Source organism: Podarcis bocagei, assembly GCF_964188305.1.
Source record: "Podarcis bocagei genome assembly, chromosome: 2".
Taxonomy (NCBI): domain Eukaryota; kingdom Metazoa; phylum Chordata; class Lepidosauria; order Squamata; family Lacertidae; genus Podarcis; species Podarcis bocagei.
The window spans coordinates 58,416,266-58,434,853 of NC_138126.1; the positions used below are offsets into that span (position 1 = coordinate 58,416,266).

General features: G+C 41.7%; 2 protein-coding genes across 11 annotated transcripts in view; one reads left to right on the forward strand and one right to left on the reverse strand.

The window, feature by feature from the left end:
• The window catches only part of TEX264 (testis expressed 264, ER-phagy receptor), a 161,704-nt gene extending 155,488 nt beyond the window's left edge, over positions 1–6,216 (reverse strand). For 2 of the 4 annotated variants that reach the window (XM_081178055.1, XM_081178052.1), the window contains exons 1-2: positions 6,103–6,216; positions 347–423 (exon numbers count right to left, since the gene is read on the reverse strand). The gene's annotated coding sequence lies outside the window, so the exon portion shown is untranslated. Of the gene's footprint in view, positions 1–346; positions 424–2,559; positions 2,748–5,813; positions 5,886–6,102 lie in introns of those variants that run through there. The other 2 variants (XM_081178054.1, XM_081178053.1) reach the window with 2 other exon arrangements.
• A 97-nt stretch (positions 6,217–6,313) lies between these two features.
• LOC308577489 (semaphorin-3D-like) overlaps positions 6,314–18,588 on the forward strand; it is a 60,920-nt gene continuing 48,645 nt past the window's right edge. For 3 of the 7 annotated variants that reach the window (XM_081177707.1, XM_081177705.1, XM_081177713.1), the window contains exons 1-3: positions 6,314–6,645; positions 10,029–10,122; positions 14,650–14,769. The gene's annotated coding sequence lies outside the window, so the exon portion shown is untranslated. The other 4 variants (XM_081177706.1, XM_081177710.1, XM_081177709.1 and 1 more) reach the window with 4 other exon arrangements.

Below are 18,588 nucleotides of genomic sequence, written 5' to 3' on the forward strand. Positions count from 1 at the left end.
ATAGCCTTAACATTTATTCAAAATGCTCCATGCACCAACATTATTAGTATTAATTGCATCCTTGTAGTTCACCAGATTTCCAGAATGGTTACCATTGCTCAGCATAACTGCCTACTCCTATTTAAGTGCATTTAACAATAAGTGAATTTGACCAGCTGATTCTTCAGCTCAAAATCCATTTCTGTATCTTATTGAACCACAAAGCAGGACATTTGTGATAAAAACATTATATATTTCTTGTTTAAGACACAGAAATAAAGCTGACACTTGTCAATCTCTTTTCAGGAACCATATAATTGGAATCAAAGCCCAAAATTTCCTCAAGCGAGATGCACTTTGTACAAACCTGAAAATCAGCAGTATAGGCAGCCTAGCAATAGCTCATTGTCTCTCCCAGGGATCTTTGATCCCGGATTTGTGCCTCTGAAAAAGAAGAAAATAAAGTCTTATTGAAGTGACCTATTTTTCTTATTGAAAGTGACCTATTTTTCTTATTTTTTCTTACTGAAGTGACCTATTGAAGTGACCTATTTTCCCTAAATTGAAGTTCAGTAGGAAAGCACCATGGCCAGAAAACCTGCACTGCTTCCCCAATATGCACAAGGGGCACTGTGTCCAGAGTGGTTCCTAAACCTGTGGATCCTTTGCAATGCTAACATGGAGAAGTGGAAAACAATTTTCAGGAGGCAAATTGGTGGATAGGCATTTAACTGTTTCACTGCCCACCAATTATCTCCCGCAAGTGTCTTGTCATTGTTAAACCTCTTTCCCAACAAAGCTCCAAAACCCAAAGTAATTCCAACTTGAAGAAAAGTTATATTAAATCCATGAATATTTCTATTGCGAGCACCATAAGATTTCATGATTTTCATTTAAACTCCCACCCCACCCCCCACAGTGAAACTGTACATGGAGCCATGTACTCAAGTCCAAGGAATAAGATCCGTACCAAGGCAGGCAGGCTTGGGAGCATTAGCATGAACCAGGGATGAGTTAGATGCAACTCCAAATGCCCATCTGTGTTCAGGCCTCTATCTTCAGTGAACTGCTTTTATAAGAGTGAATATCTGAATACACCTCCCAACACTTATCCTGTTGAAACTAAATAACACAATGTGGACACACAGAAACAACATTTAGTTATACAGTCAAGCACAGCCATAGCTACCGGGGGGGGGGGGATGATAGCCATTAATTTTTTTGCCCCAATTGAAGCCTCCAGAGGAGCGCCACTGAGGCTCCCAGCCTCTGTATGTGTGTGTGCACAAAAGCGCTTCGGGGGTGCCAAACTGGGTATTTGACACAGGTGAAATAAAGTCAAGTTTCACGCCTGCAGCCAAGTTATAGACAAGGTTCCAGATCAAGCAAGTGATAAGCACAGAAAAGACCATTTCCACGCACACACCTCCTCAGATACAGCAGAGTAAGGAGCATGCAAAGAAAGAAATGGGAAAACAAGGGGAAATCTGCCCTGCCTCTCCTTCCTCCTTCAAAGCAAACAAACAAAAAACCCCACGTATGAGGCCCCACATTAGAACAAGGGTCCTCTGGATAAGACCAAACGCTTATCTAGTCTAGCATCCAGTTCCCTACAACGACCAACCAGATGCCTCTGGAAAGATCAAGATCTGAACATTAAAATGTAACAATAAAAAGGTAGCACAACTATAAACATAAGCTGTGATTTTTCCCCCGTGGGTCTACCCATTTCATAGTGCAATTACAATACCTGCAAGTGACACCGTCAAAGTAAGGCTGCAATCTTACATGATATATACGCTCAGGGGGTTCACTTCTCCACAAATATGCACAGAACTAATATGTATGTAAAACAATCTCATTTTCTTGTCTCTGTCCAGTGGTTTCGGTAATTCAGAAACTTTGAATTCTGACAAGAAGTGAATGTGAAAATACTTTAACACTGAGGTTTTTGTTTTAACTTCTACATCAGTTTTTTAAAAGTTGTGGCTTTTTTTACACTGTGTATTTCCTGCAAAAAGAAAATGAGCACACACTAAATTCTCTAGCATTCATAGCACAACTTTCTTTCAATAATTCCAGGAGGCTTACTTACATAGGGATCCCACAAGCAGCCCCCACTTCTAGGCACCACCCAACCTTAGATCTGCTTAGCTTCACCAGGATTGCTCCATCAGACCCTTACATTTTAATTTCTATGATGTAAGCCACTGTGGGTTGTCTTTGACAAGAATGGCAGGATACCATTTTAAATAAGCAAGTAAATAAGTTTAGTTTAAAGACACCATACCAGTAATTTGAGCTGCAGTTTAATTCCAATCTGATCCTGTTCTGTACAATTGTCACTGTTTAACTAGGAATAGGTTCTGCATTCCCTTTTAATGGTGATAACAGCAGCCAGTTCATCTCAGTTTAAACCCACATAAATGGATTTTAACCCTTCATGCTTTTATTTCTAATTCAGGGTGAAAAACCTAAGACACTGATAATATATTCCCTAGAAAAACCTGAGACACTGATAATATATTCCCTAGATACAACACATTCTACACAAACAAGAGAGAGAGAGAGAGAACTTACTCTAGAGAACTGATATAATCAAGGCTCCTGAATTCAGTATTGTATGAAAAGCAGAAAATATCACCAAGTATTTAAGTTCAGTTGCTATTGTTAGCTACTGGAAAATAAATCTGCTACACAATTACATTCATCCCTCTTCTCATAGAGCTGTTTGGTTTCTCCCAGCTGATCCTGTTTATTTCAGCTGTATTCTACTTCCTGGTTCATGTGTACCAGCTTGATGAGATCACAGTGCTCGTGCACGCTCATAAAGCCAGCATGCACTTTTACTACAATTCCTTAAAGAACTAGGAATGGTTTAAGCAAAACCTTTGGAACAGTATTTATTTAGAAGCAAGTATGTCTATGTGTCATCTTTGTGCTATAGAGCAGCGTGATCAAGAGCCCAAATATTTTTACCAGAGTCTTGCATGGAAAACTCAAACTCCACCTAGATGAACCATACTCCTCCATTTGTGACATCCATAGTGCTAATTGCCAAGACAGAAACAGATTGCTACAACTGCAAATAAAGACTAAACAACCATAGTCAAATGAACCTTTGGGACTAGTCCACAATGTAATCAAAACAGCAGTACTGGTTATAAACCAGGTTATTAGGACTTGTCCACCCGGTTTTCCTAGCCAGCATAAACAGGAATTTTCCATTCAAATGTGATCTGTGAAAGCCAATGCACCTTCCCAAGGCCCTAAACTACTGGATAAGAGGGGAGCTGGAACAGCATTTAAATCATGTTACATCAGCTAAAGATTTCCAGCCTCTTCCCAAGTATCAATCCCCCTCAACTGCCCAATCTGTGAGGATGGGAGTACATTTCCGAGCACAATTCAAAGTGTTGGTGTTGACCTTTAAAGCTCTAAACGGCCTTGGCACAGTATACCTGAAAGAGCGTCTCCACCCCCATCGTTCTGCCCGGACACTGAGATCCAGCGCCAAGGGCCTTCTGGCGGTTCCCTCACTGTGAGAAGTGAGGTTACAGGGAACCAGGCAGAGGGCCTGCTCAGTAGTGGCGCCCGCCCTGTGGAATGCCCTCCCATCAGATGTCAAAGAGATAAACAACTATACGACATTTAGAAAACACCTGAAGGCAGCCCTGTTTAGGAAAGTTTTTAATGACTGATGTTTTAATGTATTTTTAATCTTTGTTGGAAGCCGCCCAGAGTGGCTGGGGAAACCCAGCCAGATGGGCGGGCTATAATAAATAAATAAATAAATAAATAAATAAATAAATAAATAATAAAATCAATGGAGGCTCCCATCCTTGTCTTATAGCCAGGTGAAACACTCAGACTGTAAACAAAAACTTTGAGCCCACATCCTTCCAAATAAAAGGTCCAGAATATGATGCAAGAAGCTGAAAAATATATTTAGTTTAAAAATGCTGAGGGAAGAAAAATCAGTTGTATTAATGATGGAGAGCAAATCTTGATTAAATTCAGAGGGATTTACTTCCAAGTAAACATGCTTAAGATTGGGACACATGGCTGCAATCATATGCATACTTCCAAGTATGCAAACAAATAAGATATGAATTAATTAATGAAAATGCTAGGGTGGCAGTGAGGCAAGGATGTTAATTTCCTCACACACCCCAAGATTTGCTAGGTTTGCCATCTCTCTTTCAGTTTGGGGGGGGGGGTTCTTGTGCCTTAGCTATGCAACAAGCAAAAATTTAGCACCAAAAGCTGTACCTGGGATGCAGAGGCACTTACAGTGCAGTTGGTCCCTTACCTTTCCCGCCCCGACCTGGCCACAGTGATCCATGCGACAGTCATCTCCAGGCTTGACTACTGTAACTCGCTCTACGCGGGGCTGCCCTTGAAGCTGTCCAAGAAACTCCAGCGGGTACAGAATGCTGCAGCGAGGCTCCTCACAGCGTCTCTGCCATGGGAGCATATTCATCCAGTGCTTTTCAAGCTGCACTGGCTCCCGGTGGAGTACAGGGTCAGATTTAAGGTGCTGCTTTTGACCTTTAAAGCCCTTCACGGCCTAGGACCCTCGTACCTACGGGACCGCCTCGCCTGGTATGCCCCACGGAAAGCCTCAAGGTCCATAAATAACAACACCCTAGTGGTCCCAGGCCCTAAGGAAGTTAGATTGGCTTCAACCAGAGCCAGGGCCTTTTCAGCACTGGCCCCAACTTGGTGGAACGCTCTGTCTCATGAGACCAGGGCCCTGCAGGATCTGATCTCTTTCCGCAGGGCCTGTAAGACAGAGTTGTTCCGCCTGGCCTTTGGATTGGAGCCAATTTGATTCCCTCCGCCCCCTTTTTCTTTTTTCTTTTCCTTCTCCTGCAATGAGGCTCCATTTTAATATTTTAATGTTCCATTATTTTAATGTTGTATTTTATTTTTGTTTTTAAGTTGTAATCACTCATCTTGTTTTTATTATTGCTTGTAAGCCGCTCTGAGCCCGGCCTTGGCTGGGGAGGGCGGGGTATAAATAAAAAATTATTATTATTATTATTATTGAAGTTGTACTTGTTACAGTTACTTTGCATTATTCTCCTGTGCTTTTAACCATCAAGGAATTGAGTTTCAAACCAGTTATTGGGAGAAGAAAAAATGGGAAAACCTGAGAGCCTTATTTGCATGTTGTTTATTTCTTCCCACTTTAAACAGAAATTAAAGGATTGTTTGGGCTGGTGCTTTTTGTTTGCTAAAGAAAACCCTCAACCTACAGTATGATCCACTCCCTTGAGAGCCACTTAGAACAAGGCATATTACTAATATTTACTGGACCAGATGAACGCATGCGAGGCCTCCACTGGTCCATAGCAGTTAGAAAAGGTGTGCTTCCCAAGATCTCTTATTATTGGGATCCAAACTATTTCTGTTTCCATTGCAATCCACCATACCCAGCTAGCACCACATCCACATGGAGTGTTGGTTACTTCTACTACAAATGTATTCTAGCCGGTTTTGCATCTCCCCAACCCCCACATTTCCAGATTACTTTTCCCGTTCAGAAACAGAAGATGGCATGTGTTTGTTTGTTTGTTTGTTTGTGTAGCAGGTGTTAGTCATAGGGTTCGATAGGGAGCCCACTCTCTCCTCCACTGGAATCCACGCAAGACAATCTCCTCCACTAAGACACACGCTGTTTTAATGTCCTCCTATCTTCCATGGTGTCACTTTCCCCGCTTTCCATATCCATCTTCCTCATCATCCACTGACTGGCAGGCTTCCCAAAAAAACCTTCTGTGCCAAAGATCAGCCCCTTCCACTCCTCCTTCAAAGGTTTCCCCTCTCACCGCCCCCGGCTCTTCCTCAAGATCTTCCAAGGGGCGTCAGCTAACATCGCAGGGATCCACTCTCGCGAATCCTCCTTCCCCCGCTCCACCTCCCCCCAGCAGAAGCAATCCACTGCCGCCTATGCCACAGGAAACAGATTCCTTGGGGATCTCCTCCGGTTTTCGGCCCCTTCCCTTCTTACGCCTCCCCCCCCCGACCCCGGGATCCAGTGACCGGGATCTCCTCAGTTCCAAACACCACCTCCTCCCTGCGAGGCTCTCTCTGTTTCCCGCCCGCCCCCCAACTCACACAGCAGCAGGAACAGCGGAGCCGGCGCTCGGGACTCAACTGGCAGCTCCCGCCTCAGTCACGGACTGAGGCTAAACCTCGGGGGCGCGCCTGGCTCGGCGGTTGGGAGGCGCGTCCTCGCCCCAATCCGGGAGCGCGCCGCGCCGGGCTCAGCCCCGCGGGATGGGGTGGAGCTCGACGTCGGCGGGAAGCCGCTGCCGCCAGTATGAGGGCAAGTGGCCTCAGCGCCACAGGGCGGGAAAGGGAAGCAGCTGCCGAGGAAGCGGCGGCGGCGGTTCAGGGTGGCTACGTCGCTGAGAGAGCGCTTCCTCCGCCTGTTTTTATTAAAGGAGGTTGTTTTATAGCAGCCGCCTCACCGTCACCGAGCACCTCGGCTGTACGTGAGGGGAAATGGGCCCCGTCAAGTTGCCACTTTTATTTTTTATTTTTTACCTCACAGTCTCCCTTTGCCTTTCAGCCGCCTCAGACAGTAGGAAATTCAGCAGGTGTCTCTTCAGTTCTGCGCAAGGAAAAGCTTCGTTGGCTAATATATCCTCCTCTCAGGTAGCTGTTAAAAGAAGAGTAGGGGAGCCCTGACTAAGGAAAAGGCAGCTTTAAACCTCTGGAGTCGCAACACACATCCTCAATCCAGTTCAGAATACAGTAACTACCATTAAGTTTTGAACCGGAGTCCTGGGCTTAACAAGCAGCAATTCAACAGGTTCAGCTTTACCCATCCCTGCCACCCTGTTGAACAGTGCTGCTGCACCTGTAGGATTTCTGCTTGCCATGAGGCTCTTCAGGAACTTTGCCAGGAAAAGAAGGTTTAGGACCTTACAGCAGAAGATTGAACCTAGCAGATAGCAAACTAGTCTGGGGAGAAGAGAACAAGTACATTCAGGTTTGGATCTCGTGCCCAGGCAGTCTAGACACTGTGTCAGCCCTAGGCAATTGCTAATTTGTGTGCTTACATATTGCTTGCCTAAGCCAAAATAGCCTATCCAGTTGGAGAGTTCGCTTACAACTTGCCCTGATCCACAACTTGGGATCAGTGTCAGTTTCTTAATTCACTTGGAAAATACCTAGCAAGACAAAATAAGGCTTGTGACCTTGACAAAGCCCAATGATCATTAGAAATGTATATTAAGTACTGAGGAACACATCTTAGTGGAAAGAATTGTCTTGGGTGATAGATCCCAGAGAAGCACTGTAGGTTCCCAATAGAGAAGTTTTTTCGTGGGGAGGCACTTGTGCTTCTAAACAGAATAATTAATCTCAAATGATCTGGCTCTTCTAGGCAAATTAGTAACTATGAAACATGAGCTATTTGGATCCTCTAATCCAGCACTATCTACTCTGACCAGACATGGCTCTCTCAAGGCCTCATGTACACATTTTCCCTAATCCTACTATCTGAATTCCTTTTAACTAGAAACACCAAAGAATGAACCTAGGATTTCTGGATAAAGAATGTGGGTCTACCACTGAGTTATATATACCTAGAAACTAACCCTTGAGTTTCACTTGTAACTGCCTTACTAGCAGAGAGAAATCACAACAATCCAGGATATTCCTGTATATGACATAATCCCTCTCTGTTTCAAGCACAAAAATATATTACTTGAAAGGGGAAATAAAAAAATCAAGAAGAGTAGGTATATCATGATAGCTAAATGTTCAGAGGAAGCATGTCACAGAATATCAGTTGCTGGGTGACAGCAGCACATTGACAGCTGTTGGCCTCAAATCCTGATGGTGTTTTCTGGACACATAGTTAACCTCTTTGGGGGGGAAAGGATGCTAGACTAGGTAGAACTTCGTTCTGATCAAGCACTGCTCTTCTTATTTGTTTATCCAATTTGTATCCTGTCCTTCCTCCTGGAGGAGACCAGGGTGGCAGACATATCAATAATTTAAGAATAAAATAAAGCATTCTAAAAACGGTTTTAAAAACTCTAAAGACAGTTAAAAACATTGTCTCAACCAGTGATTTCAAAGTTGCCAGGAACAGTATCTTCCAGCCACCAAAGGTTTGAGTAAACAGGAATGTTTTTAAATTCCTCCTGAAAGTCAGTAATGAGACAGACCCTCACTAAGGGAGGGCATTCACAAATGGGGAAGTGTCACTGAAAATGCCCTGTCATGGGTCAGTGCAACTAAGCATGGCCAACAAACCCTCACCTGCTGACTGCAGTGTCTGAGATGGTTGATATTATGAAGGAGCTCTTTTGGGTCCCAAGTCATTTAGGACTTCACATGCTAGTACTAACACCTTGAATTGAGCCCAGTAGTTCATTGGCAGCCAATGCAGCATTTTCAGGACCAATTGCATGTAGTCCAATCAAACTGCCCCACTTGCCAGTTTAGTAGCTGCATTCTGCACTAGCTGCAGCCTCTGGACCATGTTCAAGGGCAGCCCCACATACAGCACATTACAGTAATCCAGATGGGAGGTCACCAGAGCACAAGCAACAGGTTGTCCTGATCAAGGAGTGGCCATAACTGGAGAATCAGCCTAATTCTCTACTTTTGTCAATGGGTAATAAACAGTCACTATACTTCAGGAACTTCTAAGGTGAACTACTCCATTCTAGAGAGAGGAAAACTACATGTTAGCATTTATTTATTTATTTATTGCTGCATTAAAGATACTGACCATGCCATTACCTGGAAACCTGTTTTCCCCTTCCAAATGGAATAAAATAAAATATGTTGATTCTAATTGGCAGCAAACTGTAGGCTTCAGGATCCTACACTGACATCTTCCACTACATTGCCCTACTATTTTAATATTTTCTTTTTATAAACAATCCTTATTATAGTAGATCTTCCTCCTGCATAACATGAGCACTTATCAATCATGATTCTTCATGTGACTGCAAATTACATGGCGACGGGATATTAAACTACTAATGATAGATTGGAATTAGTGTGAGATTGCTGCTTCAAGATGTTTTGATTATGATTATGATTAAATTTATCATGCAATCTTCCCTAGCAGGCCCCAGGGCAGCTTACAACGATTCAAAATTATGGAAGTTGTCTTGCTAGTGAAGTGTTATTTTGCTCATGCTTAGCCTCAGCAACTGTTTCAGCAGAATCCAGCATCTCTGGATCTGGACTAATTAATGCCCAGAGGAGATTATTATCTTGACTAATCTATATTAGACTATCAGGTGACACCCATTCATGTATAATTTTGTTTCACTGTCAGGGAACTATTGTTTATCATTGGATTTAGGTAGTGAATAGGTGAATTGCCTTTGGGCCAAAAATCCCCCTAAAATTTCCTTCTGCCAGGAAATATTTTTAAAGTGTGTCATGTAAACTGTCAGGATGCAAAAAATGGCTTTAGGTTTATGACTTTACATTCATACAAACTGCACACACAAAAAACCACTTGGTCCAGAGGTAAAATTCTGCAGAGAAGAACTTTTAGTGCAAGATGAGTCTTCTTCTTTGGCGATTACTTGTAGCCGAGTAAGATTGTCTTCAATGAACACAGTCTTAACAGTGAGTCTGAAAGAGACTTTGGAGGCCAGTTCTGGATCCACACGTCCTTCCACAGTGGGGACATAGGTTTCCATGCTTTCCTCTTAGCTTGTTTCTCTCTTGCGCCCTGAGTTTGAGTGTCTTCAAAGTCCACGATACCTTTGGTAAAGGCTGTTCTCCAATTGGAGTGCTCACAGGCCAGTGTTTCCCAATTGTCAATGTTTATACTACTTTTTTTTAGATTTGCCTTGAGAGAGTCTTTAAACCTCTTTTGTTGACCACCAACAGTACACTTTCCATTTTAAAGTTTGGAATAGAGTAGTTGCTTTGGAAGACGATAATCAGGCATCCGAACAACATGACCAGTCCAATGAAGTTGATGTTGAAGAATCATTGCTTTGACACTGATCTTTGCTTCTTCCATTACACTGACATTAGTTTGCTTGTCTTCCTAGGTGATATATAAAATTTTTTGGAGACACTGTTGATGGAATCTTTTGAGGAGTTGGAGATGGTGTTTATAAGTGGTCCATGTTTCACAAGTATATAGTAAGTTTGGTAGTACAATAGTTTTGTAAACAAGAATTTTGGTTTCCCTGTGAATGTCTCAGTCCTCAAACACTCTGCACTTCAATTGGGAGAAAGCTGCACTCACAGAGCTCAGGCGATGCTGTATTACAGTATCACTATTGGCTCTTGTGTAAAGCTAACTGCCCAGGTAGGAAAAATTATTAACATTTTCCAGTGTTGCACCATTAAGTTGGATCTGTGGCACTGCAGAGGGCTTGTTTTGTGCTTGTTGGTGCAGCACTTTGGTTTTTGGGATGTTGAGCAAGCTGCAAAGCTTTTTAGGATGGTTTGGAGGTCATTGGACACAACGTTGTCATCAGCATATTGAAGCTCTATGACAAAAGTTATGGTAACCTTACTCTTTGTTTTCAGCCTATTCAAGTTAAAGAGCTTTCCATCTGTTCGATACACGATTTCTACCCCAGTGGGGAGTTTCCCTTCGGCAATGTGTATGAACATGTCAATGAAAATAATAAATAGAGTTGGGGCGATAGCACATCCCTGTTTGACACCTGATCCCACTGTGAGCAGTTCGCTGTGAGAGCCATTGTTATCTGCGATTGTTGTTGTCATATTATCATGGAGGAGCCAAAGGATGTTAACAAATTTATCTGGGCAGCCAATTTTCAGAAGGACAGTCCACAGGGCATTACGATTTACAGTGTCGAAGGCCTTAGTCAGGTCAGTAAATGCCATATACTGTACAGGGATTGGTTTAGTTTTTTTCAGTAGATTTAGATAGCTAAAGCCCTATTCATCTTGAAAACCAACCCCTGCAAGATGAGTAGGGCTTTAGCTATCTAAATCCACTGAAAAAAGTAGTCCACAGATGGTGTAATGAAAATCACTGAATACTTTTCCTGTTCACCCATTAGCTTATATTTGCCTTTCAAACCATTGTCATTTAAATTCTTTTGTAATAGGACACAAAGTGAAAATTACAGTACTAGAAACCTCAACCCCAACTCATTTGTCATTTGAACTTCCTGCCTGTTCATTGTTTACATGCCATGTTTTCTGTAATATGCATTTATCTGGTTTATCATGTGCATTCATTGTTTCTTCTTCATTTGGACAGTATTGGGCTCAGTACACAGGCCATTTCTGTTAGAATCTGCTAATCCCCAACTTCCTTTCTGCAACATTGACAGGTTTCACCATTTTTTTGTGTCCTCTCAGCAGCAGTCACAATAGTTAGAGTACTATCCATGCTTCCCTATTATCATCTCAGTACCTACACTACTATTCAGCATCATTCTCCCAAGCCCCAAGCACTTGGTTCAACACCACTGTTTTGCTGCACAATTCAAAAGACTATATTTAATCTTTAAAGCTCTAAATCATTTGGGTCCATGGTATCTCATGGAACACCTTGTCATTTTATTTCCTTCTTTGATTTATGATCTGCCAAGAAGACTTTCTTGTATCCAACTGCCTAAACACTGGCGGTGAAATCTAGGGACATTCTAGGTTGTATCAGCCTGCTTTTGGAATTTCATTTTTTAGGAGATTCACTTGACAGATCCTCTCTAACCCTTTAAAAACTAGTTAAAACTGACATATCATTACTTGATATAGGGAATACTGGTTCCTGTTGCAGTATTTATATTGCTTTTGAGCAAAAATGATGCAAAATTTTTATTTTTGTTAAAATTTCTGTACCACCCTTCATCCGAAGGTCACTGGGCGTTTACAATATAAAAACACAAAAATACATAATATAATAAATAATAATAATAATAACCCCCACTTAGTTTAAAAGGCCATAGATTGTTTAATTAGCAAAAGGCCTGAGAGAAGGGAAATGTTTTTGCTGGTGCCTAGATATATGTAATAAAGACAGGCGAGCCTCCCTGGGGAGAGAATTAACAAGCAGGGAGCCACTGCAGAAAAGACCCATTTTTGTGCTGCTGCCCTCTGGACCTCTTGCAAAAAAAGGGGGGGGAGCTTAGATGATGGCAAACCCTCCAAGTTTCCCTATTTTCCAGGGACATTCCTGATTTAGATAAGCCATCCCAGTTTCTGATTTGAGCTCAGAATGTCCCACTTTTCCTTAGGAAGTACCTATTTTCATTGGAGAAATATTGGAGGGTATGGCATTGCCCCAGTGAACAACCTAGCAACTGAATTCTATACCAGCTGAAGTTTTCAAACTGAGTTTGGCAGATGAGGGATGGAGAGCTTTGTTCCTCATCCTTAGCCTGATGTATTTCTATCCTGGATGCAGTTGGGCAGGTACCAATAAGAGAATGGTGATCATAGCTTGAAAACTACTCAAATATAGGAACACTCTGACCCCTTGTGGCTGAAGCTGTCCATTACTACTAGAAAAACAATATTGATACTGTAATACTATGTGCAAGGATATAGCAGAAGAAATAATAAAGAAAACGCATAGATGTTTGAGGCCATGATAAACCACCAGAGTGACAATCAAAGGAAAAAATGAGGATAGTATCATTTTCAAATACTTCTATATTTGTATCACCAGTTTTGCTTTGGAAACATTTTCCTCCCATATATAATATGTTCTGTAATTATCACATATCAGGGCCTTGGAAAATGCTTATAAAGGTGCTTCACAAAATAGACTGAAATCCTTTGCACAATCATTTAGTAATAAATCCCTTGAATTTAGAGGAGCTTAATTGGAACTCGACAGTAATATGGTCAAATTGAGACAGTTCAGCAAAGTGGTCATGTCAAGCAAAGGCATGTTTTTTGGGTTATAATAATATTTATTTCAGTTTACTTACAGTGCATACATACCAACATATCATACTGTTTATCCAATGCCAAGGCACTGATAGAAGGTCCTAGTTGTCAGGAGTGAGCCAGCAGTAAACCACACTGTGCAAGTTGGACTCTTAATTAGCAAACACATGATCTGCACAGGAGTGTAAGGTCTAATGAGCTCAATAAATCATCTCCAGCAGGTCTTCCCTCATGAAGCAGTCCCCACCTTCCCATAGCTGCCTAAGTCCCCTTCTCTCCAGGGTTTCCCCCCCCCCAAGCAGTTGGAGGCAGTGTCTGCACATGGCTAATCTCTTTTTATGCCTCTTCTGGTTCTGGCACAAAAAAGGACGAGGAGGCTTGTCACAGCAGGAGGAGGAGACTCCCATGACTCTTCACCAGCCTGACTCATCTCTGCTTCTTGACCTGCCTCCTCCCATTTTCCTTCTTCAGCGTCTGCCTCTGATTCTGGACTTCTCTCCACCACAGACTGCCACTCTCCCAGCTCACTAAGCCCTGTTACCTCCTCAGCTTCTGACACCTCCTCTTCCCAGTCTTCTCCTTCTTCTCACTGTGACCACTTTATCACCCTGGGCTCTGTGCCTTCTTCCCTTGGTGGCAGTGTTAGAAACTGAGATATGAAAGTTAGGAGCTAAGTTGCACCTTAAACCTTGATTATGGGTGCTGCAATATAATGTCTAGGTGCACTTTTTTATAACAAGAATACAAAGCTGAAAATCAATGAACTGCAGCTAAAATCTTATATTCATTTTTCACATGGTCTAGTTCTCATCTGAAGACTGCAAAAAATAAAGCCATACTTTCCCTGCCTACCCCCCTATTATTCTTATGAGGGTCCCGTCTCCAGTCCTTAGAGAGTGGCTGGAAGTGGGGAGACAGAAAAAGGTCCTACTTTCGTTCCAGCAGTGGCAGTTTTAATCTGAAATCTTAGGCGCAGTGCTCCCAGAGCTCATAAACTGCTCGCATTAATGAAATTCCCTGTCGCAAAATGCACCTAGAACAATGGGAGTTTTGAATGCTGCTTGGTGGTTCGCCAGCTGGTTTCTCTCATCATTCCTCTGCATCCAACCAGTCTGCATCTAACCACAAGTAGTTAAAATGAAAGCAGGGGATAGGAGAGCCATTTCCAGGAACTACATGCTACTTTCAAATCATAGCTAGGTTATCCACTATCAAACAATGAAAGTGTAAGTATGGAAATCAGTTGCCTTCTGTATTTGGCTTTCATAAGTGCATAATTCAGCTCTTCAATTTCCCATCAGTTCAATTAAAAAATACCAGGGATGTTAAATCTTGTTTCACACTTTGGATAATTGTACAGTACTAACATAATGGGGGGGGTGGGGGTGAAAGCATGTTGCATTTGGTTTATTCATAATAGTTTGTTTTTTAAATTGACTACCACAAGACAGGAGTGCCTGGCATGCTCTGGTTCATGGGGTCACAAAGAGTTGGACACGACTAAACAACACCAACACCATGAGCAATGGCCAGGTTGCAGTTTCATGAAAGTTCCAGGAACAGAATTTGAATTTAGAACCTACATAGTTAGAAAACCAATTCACCACAAGGTGTCATCAGATCTCAATGCTTTTTTGTAGATTCCAAAGAACTGAGTAGAGGCTGGGAATGAGGAAGAGCAGATGGCTTGCTAACTAGCAGCTTCTTATTTTTATGAATGGAGGCTGTCTTTAAATGACCTCATGGCATGTACACTCCACCCCTACTTTGGAGTCTCTCTCTAATTTTCAGGTGCTTGTTTGCTGCCCTCTTATGCAGTAGACCCTGCTGAATTTCAGACAGGATTGTAGTGTGGAAGTCAGCGCAGCTGGCTCTTACTGGAATGCATTCAACTAGGAAAGCTTTGGACAGGTGAGTAGTACAATGTTTTTTAAAGTGTGTGTGTGTGTGTGTGTATACATACACACACACTATTTTGTAAACAGTGTTGGGAGAGTTCTGTATTTTTTCATTAGATTGTTCTGTATTTTCTCATTTATTGTTTTATGAAGCAGTAATACTTTTGTCAAAATTGATGGCATTGGTTGGATATATAACCAACCAATCTTGAATTTGCATGTAATATGTAATCTTCCATCATTGTCAAGTCGACACTGTTTATATTTCATGGCAGAAACATCTTGGCAAGCAGTAGGAAGTAGAGAGCAAACTAGGTTTTTGGGGGGGAAATAAAGGGGGGGAAATTATTTCCCCCCCAGGTGCGAAAGCTTGGTTACCTATTTCCTTCCAGGGTGAGGGGAAGTTACAAAGGCTAAACCTGCTGGGACAGGTTACTCTATGACCTTAACCCCTTCATGCATTACTGTATTTTTCGCCCCATAGGGTGTGAAAAGGTTTTGAATGTATAGAGAAAGCAAGTCCCATGACTGATCCCATGTGCATCTTCTTCTGAGTAAATATACATAAAATTAGGAAGTTAACACTGCAGCCCTAAACTCTGCAAGTGTGTTCAGTAGGAAATCCTATTGTGTCTAATGGGACTTGCTTTCTAGTAAGTATATTTAGGATTGCAGCCTAAATGCAATCTTATCCATGTTTATTCTGAAGTTAAACCCATTATACAATTATAGAAGTATGTTTATGATTGTAGGCACACTATCACAAATTGTCATCCTTTTTCAGTTTCCCATATTTTTTAAATGCTGTACTATGATCCCCAAGTCCCTCTCCTTGGCTCTGCAAGAGAGGGGGAAAGCTACAGTGGTTACTACCTGGTGAACTGCAGCTCCTAAGAGAATATGCAGAAGGCAAGAATGGCATTTCCCCCCTTGTTGGCCGCAGCAGTGGGAGAATGGGAAAGACTCAAAACACAGAGAGAACATTTCTAAAGCTACAAGCCCTAGGAGTGCCAGTGTGGTACAAAGGTTAGACTTGGTTTGGGATGAGATAAACCCAGGTTCAGATTTCTGCTAAGGGCTGATTCATAGTTCATGCAGTCAAGATACTTTCATATGTGAACTAGTATTTGTAGTGCCAAGCACGGACTGTAAAGAATGAAGGGGAGATATGTATCTCCAAAACAGTCAAGGACATGTGCCAAGGAACTGAGAGCCAATTATGGTTCCCCAGTTCTGTCCCTGAGTGGGGGCATGTATGAATTCTTCAGGTTAGCACTATAAACACACTGATTACCTGGGGCAAATGTGAATCAGCTGTCACGTATGAATCTCACTGGGAGATGGTGGACAAGTTCCTATCTTTCTGTGTAACCTACCTAACAAGGTTGTTGTGAAGCTGCAATGCTGTTAGCATCTTTGGAAGAAGTGTAAAATGTAACAATTAAGAAGCCATGCTTACCTTTCCAGCTTTCTCAAGGGCTCTGCAATTCAATTATTCTTATCCCAAGATATTCTAATAAAAGGAGCCAAAATAAAAATTAAATTTCCATCAGTTTGTCACATATTATAATGGAAAACTCCTGGCTAAGCCTGTTTTTATTGCTGTCTCCACTAATGCCTTTCTTTAGGGTCAGTGCATTTAATGATAAGGTTAAGACTTTGTATATATATAGGGTAAGGAGCCCCTATGGTTATACTGATCCAAGTTTCATCAGTAACTCTAAAGTGATTTTCCAGGCTACATCTTTGCTGGGGGGGGGGGAGAATGTTTCTCTTCAGTTATCCTGTCAGCCACAGGCTGCTCCATTTGACATCAAGAAAACCAGTCTTTGTATTCTGTCACATTTTATCTGTCTTTACCAGACTACTAAACTGTCTGGATGAGATTGACTTTCACTTGAACTAATTAAATGTATTGCTATAATCAAAGGATTCTTACACTGTTAAATAAAGATGTTTCATTTCATCTTGTAAAGTGCCAGCCATATTTGTTGGTTGATAAACTATTATCACCATAGTCTATCAATTCCTCAGATTCTAGAATTTGGGGACACACACAGCCTGGTACTAGGACTTTGCTGGCACAAGGTCTCAAATCACCAAAATATGTTTCCACCAGCACACAAGAGGTTGCTGCCTTCAGATGGGATAATAACTTAACCACAGTGCTAAAGAAACTGTCAAGAGAGCTGGTAATTCATCTCAGTAACAGAAGTACTGTATCCTACGGCAAGGGTGCCTATATTACTAAGGTTTCCATTGTTCCATCAGCACAAGTTTTTCAGCTTGCCAGGGTTCCTTAGAGAAAAAGCAGGATAGAAATTAAATAAAGATAAAGATTCTGCACTTGTTGACCCATTTGCTGAATCCAACACATGGCACATAAGGCTGCATTGCTGGATTTGGACTACGTACATATAGCTTTGAACCAAGCTGGTAGTCATGTCTGTCAGCTTTATCTGTGCTGATTGCTTTTTGGAGAGGTGGGGGACTCATTCCAGTCCCTTCAGTAATAAGAAGTGTTCTGACCACCTGTTTACTAAAGTATGAAAGCAGACCCTTGCACATAACAGCATGTTTGCAGCCCACTGCTGCACCACATAATTTTTGGGTTGGGGCTATGTTTTAGAACAACAATCCTAATTCCTAAAGGAAAATAAAGACACCCATCTGGCAATCCCATCATCACCACCTGAAAAATGTTCCAGATAAAGAAATATAAACCCAGTAGATTTGCCTGTTCTACTGCCTCTCACAATCAACTCTACATCTCAGGGTTGTGGGTTCGAGCCCAGTGTTGCACATAAAGATTCCTGCATTGCAGGGGTTTGACTAGATGACCTTTGTGGTCCTTTCCAACTTGACAGTTCTATGATTCCATGAATGATGTTTCCATGAAAACTGGTCAAGCAAAAATCAGTTTTCCACAAATCCTTGAGCACCATACAGAACAATCTGAAATATGTTTCTCTCTCTTCATTAGATGCTATCTCCTGCACATTTTAAAGGATAATTCTAATTTACCAGTTCCCTCAAGGTGTGCATACTTCTCTATACTCATCTGAAAAATTGTTCTCAAAAGCAAGCTAAGAGGAAATAAAAGCACATTTGCTTTAAGGTTGGCAGGAGCCTTTAGGAAATGCTAACTTTTTTCAAAATTCCACTTTCTTTATGGGGAGAGAGATGGGGGAAAATGAATATTTTGCTACAGCCTTTTCTTTTTTGTGAAGAGGAGATTTATTTGCTCTGTAATCACTTTACTATAGTACATGTGCAGCAAGGTACATGTTTTCCTGTTAAACTTTCCTGAATTACCAAGCAGCTGCAGAAGCACAGTAGCGCATGATTTGTCATGTGACCAGAATTATCCTAATGATTGTAACCACCACATGGGAAATACTTAATTGGTCACGAGACAATGACTGATGATGTTCTATATTGTATAGCCACAATTGTATAACTATAAAATAGGATCCTCTCATCATTTACTTTCTTTCTCCAAACACCAACCTTTCCATTCTTCTGGTAACATATTGGAGACAGTTTACAGTAGGAAATAAGATTTATTGCCAATCTTGGCTCCTAGATTCTTAGAGCTGCTTCTTCCTAAAAATACTACAACCTCATGGAAGATTGCAGAAAGAGCCCATTCAAGGGAGGAGAGCCCACACAGCAATCTGCTTTTGTTCCAAGTTCCTGTATTTGAAATACTGAATTAACAAGGATAAATGAGAGGTGATCATATTCCAAAGTTAGCTAAATCAGTCCTAAAATACACCTCAGTAAGAACTTTGAAGTGGAGGAACAGCAAAAGAAGGCTGAAGAGAGCAAA